Consider the following 21,149-nt stretch of genomic DNA (forward strand, 5'->3'; position numbering starts at 1 on the left):
CTACAAAATGCCATGGTCCAGGTACTATCCTCCTTTTTGACTGGGTTCCACTTTTTCCTAAAGGAATTGGAGGATAGATGAAACCATTATTAACTGTGTTTTCTGGATTTAGCTGCATTATCAGAGAACAAAACCACATTTTGTCAATAGGAGGCAAGAGAGCCTTGAAACCTACAGAATGGAACTTTCCTGGAGGGAAGTTCACTGGACCAGTCGCTACCTCAGAGTGGCAGGCCATCTGTGCTTTCTTCTCTCTCTATTGCTTCACCATTGTCCTAGACCTGTAGGAGCTGGAGGCTGTTTGCTCAGAAGTGACATGTTTTGTTGGACCGTTGCTTTGACACCTTCCCTCAGGAAGCTGCTTGGATGTCAGGTGGATGGCTTTTAATGACTCCTGCCTCCAAGAGAAACTCAAAACAGTTCCACTGCATCCTTTCCCAGACCAAGCCTAGGAGGAGGTAGGTTATACTCAGGGCCCCATCCTTCTCTTGATGGGGCTAATGAATGTCCTGAGCCACTGAAAACTGGGTCTTCCACATAGGTAGATCTCTTAGGGTAGGGCAATTTTAAACTGCAGATGGGCATTGGTCCTGCTGGTCCAAGGATGGAAACATGGAGGCAGATGTTGATGAGATGCTGTTAGTTTTAGTTTCCTGCTAATTTTATGTCAACTTGACACAAGCTAGAATTATTTGAAAGGAGGGAGCCTCAGTTGAGAAAATGACTCCATAAGATCCAGCTGTAGGTCATTTTCTTAAATAGAGATTGATGGGAGAGAGCCCCGCCCATGGTGCTGTCTCTGGGCTGGGGGTCCTGGGTTTTAGCAGGCTGAGCAAACCATGAGGAGCAAGCCAGTAAGCAGCACCCCTCCACGGCCTCTGTGAGCTCCTGCCTCCAGTTTCCTGCCCTGTTTGAATTCCTGTCCTGACTTCCTTCAATGACGAACAGTGATGTGGAAATGTAAGTCGAGTAAACCCTTTCCTCCCTGAGTTGCTTTGGTCATGGTGTTTCATCACAGCAATAGTAACCTCAACTAAGATAGATGCCCTGTCCAAGACAGCAAGTGTAGCAGCAGTGGCTTATTTGGACAGATGTCAAGTGTTGCCTGAGCTGCCCTGAAGTTCCCTGCCATTGTCCATCAACAGTGTTCACCTAGCCCAGGTGGGACAGTGTATGGTTTGAATGAAAATGGTTCCCATAGGCCCATAGGCAGTGGCACTATTAAGAGGTGTGGCCTTGTTGGAGGAAGTGTGTCACGGGGGGTGGGCTTGGAGATTTCAGATACTCAAGCCAGGCCCAATGTCTCTCTCTCTCTTCCTGCTGCTCTGGATGTAGAACTCTCAGCTACCTCTCCAGCACCATGCCTGTGTGAGTATCACCATGTTTCCCGCCATGATGATAATGGACTAACCCTCTGAAATTGTAAGCCAGTGTCAATGAAATGTTTTCCTTTATAAGAGTTGCTGTGGTCATGGTGTCTGTTCACAGCAATAAAATCCTAATTAAGACAGACAGTTGTAGCACGAATTCTAAAAGGTCTTATTAATAAAAATAAGCCTGGAAGATCAGAGAAGCAGAACAAGCCACAGCCAACCTTACCTTGCCAATTTCTCAGCTGATCCTGTTTCCTCAGACTGGAAGCCTCTCAATCCTCATCCAGAATGAATCTCAGCTGAACTGTTGCTCAAAAGCCTAAAAGATTAACCAGGCTCTAGTTCCTGGTTTTCATGCCTTTTATACCTTTCTGCTTCCTGCCATCACTTCCTGGGATTAAAGGCTCTTGTTACCATGCCTGGCTGTTTCCAGTGTGGCTTTGAACTCACAGAGATCCAAACAGATCTCTGCCTTCAGAATGCTAGGATTGAAGGCCTGTGTGCCACCATTTTCTGGCCTCTATATCTAGTAGCTGTTCTGTTCCCTGACCCCAAATAAGTTTATTAGGGTGCACAATATTTTGGGGAACACAATATCACCACAGTCAGTCTCTTGATTCTGATTCCCATCATAACATGGCCACTCTGTTCCCAGGGCTTTTCTGTCCTCATATATTTTACTTGAACCCTTTGGGTGAGAACTCCAGTATTGACCCTTTGGATTATTACAGATCTATTCTTGACATGATTAGACAATTGTTAACACTGTCATATTTATTTAATATGATATCTGTGTGAACCATTTCTAAGAATAAGTACATTTCTTTACATAATGAAAATAGCACACCAAAATATTAATAGTATTTTTCCAATTAAAATGACATAGTCACATTTCCCCCAGTATGAATTTGTTTTTGAGATAGTCTTATGTAGCTTAGGCTGGTCTTGAATTCACTATATAGCTAAGGATGACCTTGAACTTCTGCTTCTCCTGCCTTTACCTGGTAAGTGTTGGGGTTATAGATATTTACAGGTACATGCCATTACATCTTTATGAGGTGCTGGAGATCAAACCCAGGACCACATGCATGGTAGGCAAGCACTCTACCAGCTGAGCTGTATCACTAATCATCAAGTATGAATTTTTAAACCAACTCTTTAAGTGAGGGTTTGATCAGAGTCCATGCATCTTAGTTACAGGCATTAATCTCTTTCTTCTGAAATAATTCTACTTTTCTTTTTTATTACATTGCAGTTCAGGAGCCTGGCCAGTCTGTAGTTGTAATGAAGACTATTCTATTAAATTAAACACACATACACACACACACATAAACAAGTGTGTGTGTGTGTGTGTGTGTGTGTGTGTGTGTGTGTGTGTGTGTGTGTGCCATGACATGCCTGTGGAAGTCAGAGGACAACTTTTGATATTTGAATCTCTCCTTTTAACCATGTAGGTTTCAGGAATTGAACTCAGGTCATCAAGATTGCCTGCAATCTCCTTTACCTGCTGAGCCATCTCACCCTCCCTGATCGTCTGATTTGTCTGATCATTTTTGTGGCACTACTTAACTTTTCAAAAATATAACCTTTTTGTGTTGTTGTTCACTGGCAATTAATTTTAAAGGCTTGATTCTCTGGCTGACAATTTTGTTATGAGATGATGTAAATGCACCACCATGCCCTTTAGGGTTTGCCTTTTGAATTTCAACCTGGTATCTTTCTCCTTTTTCTCTTTCAAAAAGCTTATTTGGCAAGTTGTCCCCCCACCTCAAGCCCCAGCCCTCAGCTGTCACTGTGGAACTTTGTCACATACCCACGGTCTGAGCCTGAGTCCCTTTCTTTGCATTCCCTCAGGTGATGCCCAGCTCTCCCAGGAAGAGACAGGAGTGTAAGGAAAAGTAAAAGGACCTAAGAAACATTTCAGGCATCCTTCAGGCATCAGGGCTGCACAACTCACAGAGCACTGTCGTCTGCTATGAGGGTGACAATTCTGAAGCAGGTACAAAGGCGGAGCAAGTAGGTGACTTGCCACAGAGCTAGACACTCCCGAGAATCCGGGAGTGTACTCCTGGGATGCATCACAAGATGGCACGGGCGTTTGCCCCTTTCCCAACACCACATCCCAGTGATGCAGCTCATTCTTGCAGCGTTCACCTGTCAGCAATGCCATCCGCCTTCACGTGGTTTACTCTTGACCCAGATCTCAGAGATTTGTAGGATAACTTATCTAGAATGAAATTCCTCTTGATTCTTGATTCTTGATAGAATCTCAAATTGGTTATGAGACAGGGTCTCTCTGCAGCCCTTGCTAGTTATGTAGATCAGGCTGACCTCAAACTCATAAACATCCACCTGTCTCTGCTTCCCAGGTTCTGGGACTGAAGGCATGCTCCACTATACCTGGCTTATTGTGCCTTTCTCTATAGACTGATAAATGTAGAAGAGAATGGACTGAGAGTTTCCATGTCATAGAGGCTTTTTCAGGTTTACAAGTGTTTATTTAGCTTTGTTGTATATCAGAAGCAGTGTTAGGCACCAAGAATACACAGTAAATTTGACCCCACATTTTGCTTATAGTGGGAAAGATGGCATATGAATACATGTTTTTACTGTAAATGGTAGAGATAGTAGGTATCAAAAATAAAGAGCATAACTCAGCACTCACTTCTGGAGAAGGTGAGGTCTGAGCTTGGTCTCAGGGAATGGGTCACAAAGAATGAGCAAAGGTGAGCAGAGAGAAAACCTTTGCCTTGTTCACAATGGAATGCCTAAGCATCTATTTCATAATAGACATTCAATACAGTAAATTTCTAGAAGAATTTGAAATAGAGTAAATATTATGAGCAACAAAAACATAGGAAACAGAATAGTTCAGACACATCATACAATTAACCTTTGAATAAGAGGCTCTTTTGAAAAACTAATGAAGCTGTGGGCCCTCTTCCTAGAAAATAAACTCACCCAGAGTCCAACAGATGATTTTAGAAGTTGTAGATATTCCCAGATCCCATACACATTATGAGTATGGGATCCGGGAATATCTGTTCTAGGGAAGTGAGAGCCTTGCAGTCTATAAAACATTTTAAAATTCTGTTATTCTAAATGCCTCAGCACTTAGTATTTATTTATGTATTTATTCATTCATTCATTCATTCATTTATTCGTTTATTCATTCATTTATCTATCTATCTATCTATCTATCTATCTATCTATCTATCTATCTATCTATCTATCTATCTATCTATCTATCTATTTATCTATTATGTGTGCTACGTGTGTGGAGGTCAAAGGACAACTTACAGGAAGGGATTGGTTTTGTCCTTTCCACTCTGTGGGTCCTAGTAGTCAAACTCAGATTGTTAGGTTAAAATAACGGAAAGGTACTACTACTTTAGATGCCTTGTAAAGAATGTTCCTGGAAGCAGGCTATTCACCTAACAGGGATGCTAGAGTAATACTGTAACACATGATTTACCCTGATCAAACGTTAAGGCCCCAGAAGGGAGAAGAATGCTCTAAGAGCTAAAACTGGCAAGTGGTGTTTAGTTAGCTTTGAGAGAGGGGAATATGAAGGGGTTAGGATGGGCTTTGAGTCTTGGATGGCATTGCCAGTGAGTGAGGCAGGACTGCAGGAAACATTTTTGGGTTAGGAATCGAGTGATAAGAGAGTCTGGTGGTGGAGAAGTGAGGAGATCAGGGTTTACCATGTCAAGGTCACTTGAAGTAACCAGGCAATGATAAGAGTGGAGTGGAGGGATAATGGAGAGACACTGTGTGCCTTAAAGGAGCAAAGGATCATGGGAGGGTTGGTGGAATTATGTGTTTTAGAGGTCTGATTGGGTGATAAGGCTGACTGATACTCCTTCCAAGTCTCACAAAGGACACCAGGTGGAGGCAGTGTCCAGGACTGCCAAAACAAACTCCCAGGATTTGGGTGACCTACAAAAACAGGGAGTTATTGTCTTACAGTTTTGGAGACTCTGTGGGGCGTTTACCCACCACCCCCACAGCTTCCCAGAGTTTTCTTGAGTGCGAGCAGCAGGAAATATTAGATAGAAGGATTTATAGCGGAGAATCTTGCGGAGATAAACAGATAGAAAATAAAGGATAGCCTCGAGAGGGCCTGGAACCTATTCCAACAGGCCCCGACTGTCTCTGGTCCAGGATTTTTATAGAGACGCCAAGGGGTGGAGCAAAAGACCTCCTCCCCCAGCACAGCCAAGTGCAGACCATCTCAGACACCTGCACTCAGGCCCGTGGTCCTGATCATCCTCTATTCGGACCTGCTGGGTAAAGCCACGAGGAACCCCAGAACGGGCTCCCACAGGTCCCCCCTTCTTAATATATAAAAAAAGAACTATTAATGGCTTACAGCAATCTCCATAGCTGTTACACCTCCCAGTATGGGAGTAGAGGATGATATAAATGGCATTTCTCTTTTGAATTAGGTCTAAGGTGACCACAGCAGTCTTAGCTGCCTCAAGCCCTTTCTAAACCAAAAACTCTTAAGGCGACTACAAACTTAAAGAATCCCTTAGCTTCATCATTACCATTAACAGGTTAACATAAATATTGCTATACATAGTCACAATTCTCTCAATCTTACAACTCAAAGCAAACTCTTAACAGAACCATTAGAATTAGCATATATGGTGCTATATATAGTTAACAATTTTCTCCGTCTTACAACTTTAACTCAGTCATTTGAATTTTCTTGTTAACAGAACATAGGAAAAACTTCGATGTATTCACATCAAACTTAAACATTTCCTCAATTCCACAATGCCAGGGTGCATTAATATCAATAGGTTTCTGCGAACATAATTCAATCTCATAGTTCCTCCTTTTCTTTATAATTTTTAAGCAAAATCTCAAGCCTAGTTAGAAAACCCAAACTTTTCTGTTTAAACAGTTCCATTTGTAACATAAAACCAGTTCCATAAGTAATTCCATTTTTACATAAACAGTTCCACAAAACAATTCATAAATCACCAGTTAATAAAGCATATATGCATACACAAAACTGCATATTGATTCTAAGTAGAAATACATTTCTTCATTTAAACAGTTCCATTTTTAACCCAATTCCAGAAAACCGTTCCTAGGTCATTACTATAAGTAAGCTCAAAATTGTCCCATTGCAATGAAATCTCTATTGTTCATTTCATTTAAGTACCAAAATTCAAATGATAAATATTGGTACTAGCCTTCCAAATTTGAAGAAATCCATAACCAAAATGTTTTTGTAATTTTATCTCATTTTAAGTTCAAAAAGTTCAAACAAGAAATAAATTCTGGTATCAGGCTTTCACTTTCAAATATGAAGAGACGTTTTTCAACCAAAACTTTTTGCAGTTAATAATTTTTGTTCAAACAAGCGTCTCTGCAACTTTTGTTCTCACAGACAGACCTTTTTAGTTATAGTAATATTTTAAACCGCACCGTTTTTGATGTTAGCTCATGTTTTTCTGTGCTGCGTTGATACTCCACGGATCTCAGCTGCAGATGCCTTGTGCTGGTTCTGGCGTCTGCCATTCTTAGCTTCTTAGCGGCTTCTGGAGCTTTTGAAACCATTCAGACTGCCTACCTTGCAGTCTACTAGGACACTATCTCCTGTGTCTCAGGTGTTTTCACCATATACATTAATAGACTCACACTTAACATTTACACTTTACAAACCCACATAACATGTGCTTAAGCATAAACTCACTCAACATTACACATTTTTACAAACTCACATATTAACATCTACTTATTTATACTTTAAGGAAACTATAGAACTACTTTAGCAAATATATTTCTTATTAATTCTTATATACTTATATTCATTCCATCTTATTTCTTATTTAAACTTACATTTACAACTAGCATCTTACAAGCTTATTACTACATGTCTTAAGACTACCTTAGATACTTCTTACAAGCTTATATTCTTAAAGGAACTCTATAGATCTATTTTACAAACTTATATAGGCTACCATTAGCATATATCTAACTTAGCAAACACCTAAAGATTTCTTAACACAGATCTAACAAGACAGAATTTTTACAAACTCACATATCTTATATTCGTCTTTCTACTTCTTACTCTTAATTATTATCACCATCTCTATCAGAAAGATTCTCTTAACTAGACAGGAAGTACGTACATCATTTCTAAAGTTTACAGTTTATAGTTAGCTTTGTTATAAAGCACTGGGATTTAGTGAGTGTTGTCATTATAGAGTTGTGATACTTGTTGCTAGGGGATTGTAACATTCTCAGGATGAAGCCACACTCCAGAGTTGCCAGTTCTCTCAGCCGTTCCGGACCGGCAGAGATGCACTGTCAGTGGTAGACAGTTTTTAACTAGAGGCTGTCCCTTCACCCAAATTCATAGTAGTTCCCCTAAATGCCTCAATTCAGACAAACGTTTCTATTACAGCAGCACTTTTGGTTTGCTCTACTGAAAAACTTCACTTTATTAGCTTTAACTACTAATGTTATTAGCAGCGGTGATATTTAGCATTGATTTCTTACAAGGAACTTTCAGGTAAAGCAACTCTTTTGTAAGACAGCTAGATTTTTCTGAAGTTTGTTTCCCATCTATAAAGCAGTCATTTCTTTTTTGAATGCCTGTTTCCTTGTCTCCTTATTAGATTTGCAAAGGAATTACTCATTGCAGGCAGTTTGTTCAAAAGGCAAAAAACGTTTTTAATTTCAACAAGTTTTTTCATTTCTAAGACAAAGTTCAGTGTATAAACTGCTTTCCCTTGTTTTAAGGATTTTAAAGTGGCTTGTTTGCTCTTAAAGGTAGCTTTTTGTCATCCAACTGCCGTAGAACTTGTACAGCTATTAGGGTAAATAAGGCATTCTACCAATGGAGCCCCAAACCGCGAAGCACCTAGTTCCGTATCCTTTCAATTTTTCATCGGAACTGATACTTAAACTTAGACGACTTTCCTACTCATTCTTTTAAAAGCTGTATTTTAAGTTTACCATGAACGTATTTTCGAGCTGACAAAAGTGTTTCAGGGCAATGTCGCCATCTTTAGCGGAAAAACTACCTTTCCCATAATGCATTTCCCTTATATCAGTCCATAATATCAGTCCCATATCAGTCCTTTATATCATTTCCCTTATATCAGTCATTTCCCATAGTTCTTTTTGGGTCTGAGAGTCAACTGGTTCTCTTTTACCAGACTTGCTTTACAAATTCTTGCCCGGGAGGTTTAAACAAAGTTTTTTGCTTTTGCAACGGGAGATTTGAACAAGCATTTTACATTTTCAGCTATGGCACATTGGGAGGTTTCTCTTCTCCTCAGCTGGCTTTAACAGGCGTTTCAACTTCATCAGACACTGGCCCCCGAATCAGAACCACACCTGCCTCGTTAGCAGGCATTGAGGCTGGCATTTCTGATAGCAACTTTCCTCGGGGCTTGTGTTTGCCTTAGCCAGTCAGTGAAAAGCAAGATCATTTACAACAGCTTTTCCATTGCTCTTTCAGAGATTTTCTCCCACTGATCTTCTCATTTTGCTTGTTCCTTCCCCCCCAGATGCAGAGCTTCAGCTATCTGTCTGCGGCTCTGTTCCTCTGCTAGCTGCCTTTGGAGGTAGGGGCTTCTTTTTCTCCCCTCGAATCTGCCTCAAACTCTAGCAGCTTTGTCAGGTCATGCATTTTCTGGGGAGGAATCTGTCCCCTCTGTTTCTTCTGAGTCTTTCTCCCAGACAGTTCCCAGTTTGGTCTCAGTTCATCCCCTCTACCCCAGAAACAGTTTCCAACACTAGAGTATGGTGATATTTTATTTGTACTGAAATGCGATTTTAATTTTATGTTAATAAATAAAGTTGCCATGGGGTCAGAGCTATTAGAGCCATAGCAAGAGCGTGATGGTTCGAAGAGTTAGGTAGATTTCTGTGTGTTCAGGGATACAGCCAGTATTGGAGACATATGCCTTTAAGACCTGGAGGGCGGTACTTACAGGCAGTGATGAGGCAGTCATGTGGTTGGGTTTACAACCAGTGAGAAGGCAGAACAGAAAGTATTTAAACACAGACAAACAGGAAGTAGCTCTCTCGAGGGGAAGTTAAGAGCACTGCAGGAGGTAAGATTTTATCTCTGAGCTCTGACCTCTCGGCTTTCTCTTTTACATTGGCTCTGTGTTTCTTATTTTAATAAGACGATTGGTTACATCTACACTAGAACGGCGGCTTTCCCTGCTACTGAAGGTAGGGGCTTTTTGTCTGTTTGTTTTCAGGGTCTGTGTGGTTTGCGTACAGACTGAAAATCTAACAAGGGAGGTTTTTGCCGTTTCTAAACTCCCATTAGGACAGGTGCTTTGCCTCATCAGGCCTTCACCTGGCCCAGTCCCCCAGTGGGTTGTGTTTGCTTGTCTGGGTGCTCAGGACAGAGTTTATGCCAGAGTCAATCACCCCTCATGGCTACACTCCCTCATCTCAGGGAGTCAGTTGAAACAAAGCTTTCTCAAAGAGGTGCTTTCTCTGACAGAAAAGCAAGTTTTACTCCTGGACAGTTCTGTTTTGCCCTGGCTGGGATCTTTCCCCAGACAGCGTTCTGACTCGGCAGCACGACTGCTTCAGACACAGTTCAGCTTTACTGTTTTCCCAGAAAGGTCCTTTCTCTGATAGGAAAGCTTTTTCTCAGAGTTCTTTTTGCAGCTGTGGACCCAGGACTTGTAGGAAAGCAGACAACTGTGCCGTTCCCACCGGCTTTAGCTTTGTTTATTAGCAGTTTTCCCCTGGGTCCTGCACCTTCCTGCCTCAGCTCTGTGCTCCAGGAAGTTTGCAACTGCAGGAATCCTAGTATCCCCGAAATGCACTCCAACTCAGAGACGCTGACCAGTCGCCTCTGGGTTTTTGGTCAGAAGCTAGGGTACAAAGCTAACAGTTTGCATTGCTTCAGGGGATTCTTTGCATTAGGAAGATTAGGAGCACCTTTTCATTCTGAAAGGCTCACTCAGACAAAACTCTTGATGCCTCCGCTCGGCTGTAACTGTGAAGCTTGACTATTTTGCTTTTCTCAGGTAAAGTTTCCTGCCCTTTTGGGCTCTCTGTAGCTCTTTACCCACACTCTCCCAAGCGTTTCCCTCAGGGTACTCTGACCCACTGTCTTTTACTAGCTTGAAGAGACAGAGCTTAGAAGATGCTTTTAGAAACTTGTTCCAGCCTCCTGCATTGCAGGGAGGATTGTTAAAGCTTGAAAACTTAGAGAGGTTTTGCTGTCTTAAATTTGTTGTTTTCCCTTAGAGCTAATCACAGGTGGTCCCCATACTAATATCTTCAGGTGATTCTAATTTTTGTCCTCTCTCAGAAGGACAAATTTAGTTTTTAAGTTTAAGAGCTCTTGAGAAAGATTAAGGCTTTTTAGAGATTTCCCCCCCCCAAATTTTCCAAGAAAAGCTTTAGAGTTTAAGAGAAAGATTTTTCCCCCCAGGAGAAAGACCAACTTTTCCCAAAACTTCCCAACTTTAAACTTTGACTTCTTACACCCCCATTTTTGCCTCAGGGAGAAATTACTTTCTCCTGCCGCTTGGATTTGGCATTTCAGCTGTCCCCAGGTCAAAAGCTTCCATAGGAAACTTTTTCTTCCCCATAAGCTCAAAGAAGAGCTTTTTTACTACCCGAAAAGCCCAAAGAAAGATTTTTTCCCCCAGTTTGCTTTCAAAGCCCCCAAAGTTAGAAAATTGAAGAGTTTTTCTGTCTAGTTGCCTTACTTATTTTTTCCTACACAATCTTATACTTCTAAGTTTTTCCTAAACTATATTACTACCCTATATCTTATACTTATCACAGATAGAAATTGAGAAAGGGATAGAAGATAGAAAATTTTGACAGAAGAGAATTTCGCTGCAGCATCGGACATCCTTCCAGTCCGCTTTCCTTTTCTCTCGAGGATAAAACCCCTGCCTCACCAAAAATATATATATATAAAAATATATATATTCCATAACACCGGCATGCCTTTCCACTGGCAGGGCTGACTCAGCACTTTCACCAAAAACTCTGTAATAAAACTATTATTTTCCTTTATCTTTAGTCCCTATTACTTTGTCTTAAGTCCCTGTTCATTTGTCTTTAGTCCCCCCTTTTTTTTGTCCCTTTTTTCTTTAGTCCCTTTTTTCCCCTTTCTTTAGTCCCTTTTTACCCCTTTCTTTAGTCCCTTTTTTTCTTTAGTCCCTGTTCACGGCGCCATTCTGTGGGGCGTTTACCCACCACCCCCACAGCTTCCCAGAGTTTTCTTGAGTGCGAGCAGCAGGAAATATTAGATAGAAGGATTTATAGCGGAGAATCTTGCGGAGATAAACAGATAGAAAATAAAGGATAGCCTCGAGAGGGCCTGGAACCTATTCCAACAGGCCCCGACTGTCTCTGGTCCAGGATTTTTATAGAGACGCCAAGGGGTGGAGCAAAAGACCTCCTCCCCCAGCACAGCCAAGTGCAGACCATCTCAGACACCTGCACTCAGGCCCGTGGTCCTGATCATCCTCTATTCGGACCTGCTGGGTAAAGCCACGAGGAACCCCAGAACGGGCTCCCACAGGAGACTTGAGGTCAGAAATCAAGGCGTGTGCCGGGGAGTGCTTACTCAGAAAGTCATGAGGAATCTTTCCACAACCTCCTAGCCTCTGGTAGTCTGTGAGCAATTTTTAGTGTTCCTTGATGTCACAGTCGGCCTCAACTGTCAATGTGACACAAACTAGTCACTTGGGAAGAGGGAACCTCGGTCGAGGGATTGCCTCCATCAGATCGGCCTGTGGCATGTCTATGGGGGCATTTTCTTGATTGCTTGTTCAGGAAGGAGGGCCCAGCCCACAGTGCAGGTGGTCTTGGATTGTACAGAAAAGGTAGCTGAGGGCCTGGAGAGATAGCTCAGTGGTTAAGAGCATTTGCTGCTCTTCCAGAGGACGGAGATTCAGTTCCCAGCACCCACATCAGGCAGCTAATAACTGTCTCTAACTCCAGCTCCAGGTTATTAGACCCCAGAGGCCCCTGTGGCCACACACATCCACAAATTATTAAAATTAACACAAATTAACCCTAGGGGAAAAAAGAAGGATAGCGGAATGGGAGCAGGAAGGAAGTCAGTGAGCAGCATTTCTCTGTGGCTCCTGCTTCAAGCTCCTGCCTTGATTTCCCTTGATGATGAACTGTAATGTCAGTCAAATAAACTCTCCTACTCAGTTGGTTTTGGTCAGAGGGATTTATTATAGCAACAAAGAAAACCAATTAAGACACTCACTTTGTCCATGTATCATCCTTACTACTCTGCCTTTGCTATTACATGGAGTTTTCCTTCTGTATCCCTGTCTTCACAGGATCATTAAAAAAAAAAAAGATTTCTGAATCTCAAAAAAAATTTTTATTTCAAGGTCAGGCTCCCATTATGTAGCCCAAAACTGGCCTCAAACACATGGAGATCCTCCTGCCTCAGACTTACAAGTGCTGAGATTACACACATGTATCACCGTGCCCAGCTCACATGTCATCTTCTGATGTGGACACCAGTCATGTTGCAAGGGTTTCCAGGGAGACCTCATCTTCACTGATTGCATGAACCCACTTCTGAAAACGGTCGCTTTCTGAGATGGTGGGGGTGAGAATGCTCACAGACCATTGAGGGGAAACTCCACACCCAAACAGTGAAGGTTTTTTTTTTTTTTTTTTTTTTTTTAGCTCATGGAGGAAATAGGTGGAGTGACGCTTTTACTGGCACATGCTCCCAAATGCCTGAATGGGATGACTGAGAGTGGTGGTGGGTTCTGCTCGGAGGAGAAGAATTGCTGATTGACACTCTGAGAGACAAGATGGAAATATGAGGCACGAGGAACCAAACGAAGCTCTAGTTTGAGGGCAGGATGACCTTGGCCATGAAGTCTGGCAAAAGCACATAACACAGGGGACTCTGGGTAGAAGGCCACCCAATGGCATCCTTCCTGTTGCTGTTGCCTGCACAGTCACTGCTTGTGGGTGACAGTTTGCTGAAGAGCCCCTTGCTTTCTGCATCTCCTACCCCATGGTTGAGTTTTTCTAAAAGCTTTCAATGTCACTATGTTCTTCTTTTCTTCTTGCTGCTCCTGGCATGCGCAAAACAGTCACAATCTGAGAGGCACCTCTGTACTAATGGTGTCTTTCTTTTGTTTTTTTTTGAGACGGGGTTTCTCTGTGTAGTTTTGGTGCCTGTCCTGGAACTCACTCTGTAGCCCAGGCTGGCCTCAAACTCAGAGATCCACCTGCCTCTGCCTCCTGAGTGCTGGGATTAAAGGCGTGCACCACCACTACTGGGCTGATGACATCTTTATTTCACTGGGATCGGGAAGGTCTCTTTCATTCCCAGAGAAATGAAATGAAATTTGATGAATACACTTATTGATACTGTTTGAGAAAATCTCCTCTGCTTACCCCCCTTTTTATTGTCCTTATGAATATCAAAGCATCTCGGTGCAAGGTAAAAGATCTTAAGTCAAAAGACTATTACCATACTACACCAGGCAAAACTGTCCTGAGTATCAGTGCTGTATTACTTATCTAGAAAATTCTATTCCCTGTAAGCAACAGAACGGACTGATTCTGGCTTCTGCTTTGCATTTGACTTGTGTTCTCAATGTCTTAATCATGGTTTATGTCCTATGGTGGTTTGAAAGCAAAGGACCCTCATAGGGAGTGGAATGATTAGGAGGTGTGATTTTGCTGGAGTAGGTGTGGCCTTGCTGGAGAAAGTGTGGGGGTGGGCTTTGAGGTATCCTATGCTCAAGCTACACCCAGTGTTGCAGTTCACTTTCTGTTGCCTGTGGATCAAGATGTAGATTTCTCAGCTACTTCTCCAGCACTATGTCTGCCTGCATGCCTGCATGATCCCATCATGGTGATAATGGACTAAATCTCTGAAACTGTAAGCCATTCCAATTAAATGTTTTCCTTTATAAGAGTTGCTATGGTCATGGTGTCTCTTTATAGCAATAGAAATCCTAAGACATGTCCTATTCAACCTACTTCACAAAGGATTATCCAAATATTCTTTGATAGATGTAGCTTCATAAAAAGAGGTCCTAGTCCCTACCCAAGTGCACAAACTTAAATATCAATGGAGTGGTACTGATGCTTGTTAAATGGTGACTGTGGTAGCTATTCTTGGTTGTCAACTTGACTACATCTGGAGTTAACTAAAACTCCAAAATGGCTAGGCACACATGTAAAGGATTTTTGCTTAGTTAAATCATTTGAAAGGGAAAGACCCACTTCTAATCTGGATCTTTGAGGTGGGAAGATCCCTTCTTCTGCTGGCAGCCTGTATAAAGAACGTGGAAGAAGGACGCTCACTTTCTCTTTGCCTGCTTCTCCCATTCTCACCCTCACTAGCAAGTCTGTTCCTTCACTGGCCTTAAAGCCTATTTCTCTGGGATGCTGGCATATTATGAAGACCAGATGAGACATTCAGCCTTGTGGACTAAACAACTACTGGATTCTGGACCTTCTCTTGGTAGACAGCCATTGTGGGACTAGTTGGGCCAGAGCCTGCAAGCCATTCTAATAAATTATAATAAATCCCATATATATGTACATATATATTTGTTCTATAAGGTCTGCTCCTCTAGAGAACCCCCATTAATAAATACAGTGGCAGTGACAGACAGCTGTCAGCTGTTCAACATCTCACATTACCATGGGCTGAGGAGGGTGGTGATTGGTGTGATACTGACTTGGACTGTCAGACCATTGAGACAGCTACTTCACTGTTATTGTAGATATCATACTTGAATCTAATAAAAACAAACAAACAAACAAAAGAACAGAAGATGGAGGTTGGGAAGATTGCTCAGTGGGTAAGATATTTGTCTTGCAAGTATGAAGAAGACCTGAGTTTGAATCTCTAGAACCATTGTAAAACTGGACTTAGTAGCTCATTCATCTGTAATCCCAGTGATCCCACAGGGAGATAGCTATTGGAAAACTCCCAGAAGCCTGAAGGTCAGTTAGTCTAATGTACAGTGGGTAACAACAAGAGACTCTGTAGTGGTTTGAATAAGAATGGCTGTCATAGGCTTCTTTCTATATTTGAATGCTTGAGATTAGGAGGTGTGGCCTTGCTGGAGTAGATGTGGAGGAAATGTGTCACTGGGGGTGGGCTTTAAGGATTCTAAAACCCAAGCCAGGCCCAGTCTCTCTCTTCATGTTGTGTACGGATCTAGATGTAGAACTCTCAGCTATTTCTCCAGCACCATGTCTGCCTGTGTGCTACCAAGCTCCCTGCCATGATGATAATAGACAAAACCTCTGAAACTGTAAGCAAGCCCCAACTAAATGCTTTCCTTGATAAGAGTTGCCATGAGGAAGGGATGTTATTTTTTTAAGTAATTAATTTTTTAAAAATGAAAATAAATTCTTCTCTCATACAATACATCAGGACAAATCCCCCCCCCCCACTCCTCCCAGCTCCCTGCCACCTCCTATCTCCTCAGATCCACTTCCCCTTCATTTCCTCTTCAGAAAAGAGCAGACCTCCAAGAGATAACAGCCTAACAGGACAAAGCAAGATACAATAAGACAAGGCATATGCCCTCATATCTAGGCTGGTCAAGGCAACCCAATAGGAGGGAAAGAGTTCTAAGAGCAGGCAAAGGAGTCAGAGATACAGTTGCTCCCACAGTGAAGAGTCCCACAAAACCACCAAGCTATCAGCCATAACATATATGCAGAGGACCTGGTGCAGACCCATACAGGTCCTGTGCTTGCATGGGGGTGAGTAAGAGAGTGGGGTAACCAGGGGTGTTCTAAAGTGAGGTGGGGCATTCCATTCTGTAGGGAAGCTCCTTAAGCTCAGGAAGTAACTCAAAGGCTTCAGGAAGTCCCTGAAACTGACCAGATTCACTAGACCCCTTCCTCCCCAAGCATATATAAGTATATATAAGCCTTAAGGACTACTGAGGGACACTATTAAACAAGCTGAGCTGCCTAGAAGACGCTCAGTCCAGCAAGTTGCCCAGAGGCGATTCAGACCAACCAAATTTCCTGGAAAGGACACTCTCCATGTTGAGCTGCCTGAAGGCTGGGCAATGTGCTCCAGGTCATAGCTTTTGTGAGCTATGGCCCATGTCAGTGTGGACTTTTGGTCGTGCAGCTGTCTTTGAGTCATCCTGTTGGTCTAAGTAACCCTTCCCCTATATTCCTGCTAAGGAACCCCAGTAAACTCATCAGTTCACCCAGATGGACTTTGGCGTTATCTTCTCTTTTGTTTGTTTCCTGTCTGGGGTGAGTAGACACACATCTTCCCAGGAATTGTGTATACACAGTTGTTCATCTGTGATAATGTCTCCCCAGGCATTGTGTACACACAGTTGTGCGTCTGTGATGATTCGTGGATGTTTGCCTCACTTGAAACCTTTCTCTGGGGATTGTTCTTAACTTCATGGAGAAGGGCTACCCTGCCCTCCTATGGGTAGACACAGGTCAGGGTGAACATGTGGACACATGGAGAAGGTGGAACATCCCAATTGGGCCCCCATATTATCTTTGGGGGAATTTGTAGTTGGGATTCACAGGTGCTGTCCTGTTACCTCAAGGACAGAGGCAGGTAAGGAACAGGTTTTGTTAGCTGATGCCTGAGAACCCGAGAAGGCTGATATGCATGGGTGGGGCAGGGAGGGAGGAAGAGGAGGAGAGGAGAGGAGAGGAGAGGAGAGGAGAGGAGAGGAGGACCAGCACTTCAATGTCTCCTTCAATGGCACACTTTCAGTGACCTGCTTCCCCCAACTGGGCTCCATCTCTAAAGGTTCCAGAGCCTCGGGCAGTGCCCCATGGTTGGCCAGCAAGTTTTTAGCATACTAGCCTTCAGAGGTCATTCCCGATTCAAACTACAGCTTTCATAAAAACTGTAAACAGTAGGATTGGAGAGTTTCCAGACTGGGAAACACAAGGCCAAATTGAGAGGGTAGAGCACCCCAGTTCTCTGGGGACAGACGTTCTCGCACTCCAGACCCGTACAGAACTTGCTGTATATGTCTGTCTGTCTGACAGTCTTTGTATCTTCCATGCCACCCTGTATATGAAGTCAGGACACGTGAAGACAGCATTTCCTGCCTTCTGAGAACCGTTGCTGTAAATCATTGAACTTGGTAAGAGCTGTTCAGTCAAGTCAGACCGGATGTCTAGATTATTTGGGGACCCACTTCATTCAGCTCCTGGCCAAAATTATTTAGGGACCACTTCCTGCAATGGACATTTAAAGTGAATGTCCAGTCTTGGGAGACTGAGTCAGTGATCACTGGAGTCTGCAGTAACTATGGTTAGCTAGTGTCTGAGTTAAATCACAGGACATCCGGCTGGTGTCTTCAGAGAAGTGGAGAGTTGTCTGGTGTGGAAACCCGACCCCTGGTGTCAGAGTGTGAGCAGGGAGACACTTTCCAGCTTGATGTTTCAGCATTAACAACCTGTTCCCTTGAGGGCTGTGACACACAGCTACCCTCTTATATAAATTCCTGTATTTTGTTAGTTCGACCTAAAACGACTTCACTAAAGATTCTTTTTAAAAAGCCTTTGGAGAACGGACATGTAAATGGAATTCTCAAGAGAACGCCAATTTATTAATTTCCATGCTGAGCGACTGCCAATGGGACCAGAAGACTCCTACTCTAGGCCAGCCTGTCCTCTCCCAGTAGGGAAATCTACACGGGAAGCCAAATTATAATGAGAAGGCTGCTTGAGGAGGGCAGACAGAGCAGATAATTAGGGGATCTGAACAGGCTGGCTCCAGCGGGGGATGACTTGAGGCCCTCCCTCTCTGCTCTTCCAGCACGCACTGAGCCCGCCAAGTGGTGTGCACATGCGTTTGCGCTAGCTCACCCGTGGAAAATAGGACAGCTTACGAAAACCAGCTCACCCATAAGCCAAGTCCGCTAGCGAGCCATCGGCCTAAAATTAGTATTTGTGGAAACATCTCGTGTGTGATGGATGGGTGGCTTCCACTGCTCTCTGAGCACTTTGCCGCTAAGATGACTGGTGACTTTTATAAGTCCTCCTATTTTTCCCCTTTTCTCCACCTTCCTGCTCTCATTTCAAAGAGATTGTTGTCCTTCTCTATCCAACCCATCTTAGGCCCTCCTCTCCACCATCATACTCTTTCTTACCTGCTGGATATCATTTAAAAAATAAAAAAAAGTGCTTTATTTTTATATTTTATATGTGCTTGTGCCTGTGTGTCTGTATGTGAACCCTGTATGTGTAGTGCCTGAAGAGGTCAGAAGAGGGCATTGGATCACACGGAACAGGAATTACAGGCAGTTGTGAGCCACCTGATGTGGGTGCTGGGAACTGAACCAGGGTCCTAGGCAAGAGCAGGGGCTGTTGGGAGGTGGAGTGGGAAGGTTGGAGGTTAGGGTCTGAAGGCCAGGAGTTAGACACCCCAAATAAAGACTGAAGTGGCAGCACAGGTTCATCAGCTGGAAGGCAAACAGGACTGGGGAGGACAAAATGCTGGCGTGAAGGGAGAACTTTTGGAATCAGTGCGGAGATGATGGCAGTTGTTTTGTACGTCTATTGCTCATTAACTGTGCTAGAATTTTCCTCTTCTTTAAAATTGTGGTATGTGCCTTTTGGTAAGAAATCTGTGCAGAACTGAGTCTGCATACATTGAGAGTTGCACAACTCGGGGTGTGTTTGGTTTATGAGTCATCAAATTTCCTCTCTCACTCTCTTTTTCTTTTGGTTTTTCAAGACAGGGTTTCTCTGTGTAGCTTTGCGCCTTTCCTGGAACTCACTTAGTAGCCCAGGCTGGCCTCGAACTCACAAAGATCCACCTGCCTTTGCCTCCCGAGTGCTGGGATTAAAGGCGTGCGACACCACTGCCCGGCTCACTCTCTTTTTTTAAAGCTACTTTCTGCTGCTCATCGCCCACTTCCCAGAGCTTTGTGTACTAAATGCCATTATTAAGCAAATTGCCCCAAATCCAGTGTTTATGGCTGTGTAGTAAAGCACTTCTGTGTTGACAGTGAGAATAAATAAAAATAAAATAAAAAGACACAGTCCTCTGAAGCAGACTATGCTTCTGTGACATCTAAATAGTGAAAAATAGTGAACTACGAATTTAACCCATGCAATTGTGTGTGTGTTGTGTTTGTACCTGTGCTCATGTATCTTTTTTTTTTTTTTTTGAAGCATGGTTTATTTGTGTAGTCCTGGCTGTCCTAGTACTTACTCTGTAGACCAGGTTGGCCTAAAACTCAAGAGATCTGCCTACCTCTGCCTCTGGAGTGCTTAAAGACATGCACCACCGTGACCTGGCATGTATTACTTTTAGAGCTCTTCTTAAAGCGTCTTTAAAATAAAGACAGTGTCAACCCATCTTAGGCTGGCCCCAACTTGATAAGTGGCAGAGGATAGCCTTGAACTTGTGATCTCCCATTCTATGCTTTCCCAGTGCTGGGATTACAGGGGTGTCCCATAGCCAGTTAATGCAGGACTGGGCATGGAATCCAGAGCATATGCATTCGAGGCAAGCACTCTATTTAAACTGAGCTCCATCCCCAGATCTTAAGGCTAGATCTTTAACCAAAGAAAGCATGTTTTAATCAAATAAAGTTTTTGTCCATAAAACAGTACATATTTGTATTTTTTTCAATTGCTGTTGTAACTGATTTTTACCATTTAATGACTTAAGAAAAATGTATCATTTCACAGCTCTGGAGATCAGAAGTTTTAAGATCAAGTCATTGAAAAGGGCTGTGTTTAGGGGGCTCATGGGAAGAACCTCTTTCTTTGTCTTTTTCTGCCTCTATGCTGACATCATCCTTCTGTCTTCAAAGCTGTGCAACATCTTCCAATCTCTGACTAACTTTAATTTCTATAGCAATATCCCTAGGCTGAGTACTTTGTAAAGAAAAAGGTCCATGTAGTTCACAGTTCTGGAGGGTAAACGAACTGCCATTGGCACTGCACAGCTCCTGTGATGACCCCATGACCTATGGTTATGGTGATATTTTATTTGTACTGAAATGTGATTTTATTTGTATGTTAATAAATAAAGTTGCCTGGGGGTCAGAGCTAATAGCAAGCAGAGCTGGGCGTTCGTGGCACATGCCTTTAATCCCAGCACTTGGTAGGCAGAGCTAGGTAGATCTCTGTGTGGTCAAGGATACAGCCAGCATTGGAGACACACGCCCTTAATCTCAATACCAACCATAGAAGATCTGGAGGTCTGTACAAACATGCAGTGATGAGGCGGTCATGTGGTTGGGTTTACAACCAATGAGAAGGCAGAACAGAAAGTCTATATAAAGACAAACACTCAGGAAGTAGGTCTCTCTTGGCTGAAGAGGCTAGCTGCAGCAGACGGGTAAGGCTCTTAGCTCTGATCTCTTGACTTTCTTCTTTGCATTGGCTCTGTGTTTCTTATTTAATAAGACGGTTGGTTACATCTACATATGGCATCATGGCAGGAGAGACAGGGAGAGGAGAGATTGTGGGATGAGAGAGGAAGTCAGAGAGTTTGGGGAGGAGGCTCACTTTTCCATGACAACCTGTTCTTACTGGGATGAACTGGGGTGTGTTACCACCTTCCATTGGACCTCACGTCTTAAAGGTCCCACCACCTCGCTGCCCTCACTGGGACTGAGCTTCCAGGACGTAACCTTTGAGGGACAAACTGCACTGGAACTATAGCACTTTCTGAGCCCAACCCTGTCTCTGAACCTTCCTTTCTCTGCTAACACCCTTGAGACTGTCAGGTCACTCAGTTCATCCAGGCTTGTCTCCCCTCTTTATGAGATTTTTTTCATGAGGAAACAG

Source organism: Peromyscus maniculatus, chromosome 1, assembly GCF_049852395.1.
Source record: "Peromyscus maniculatus bairdii isolate BWxNUB_F1_BW_parent chromosome 1, HU_Pman_BW_mat_3.1, whole genome shotgun sequence".
In the NCBI taxonomy this organism is placed as follows: Eukaryota; Metazoa; Chordata; class Mammalia; order Rodentia; family Cricetidae; genus Peromyscus; species Peromyscus maniculatus.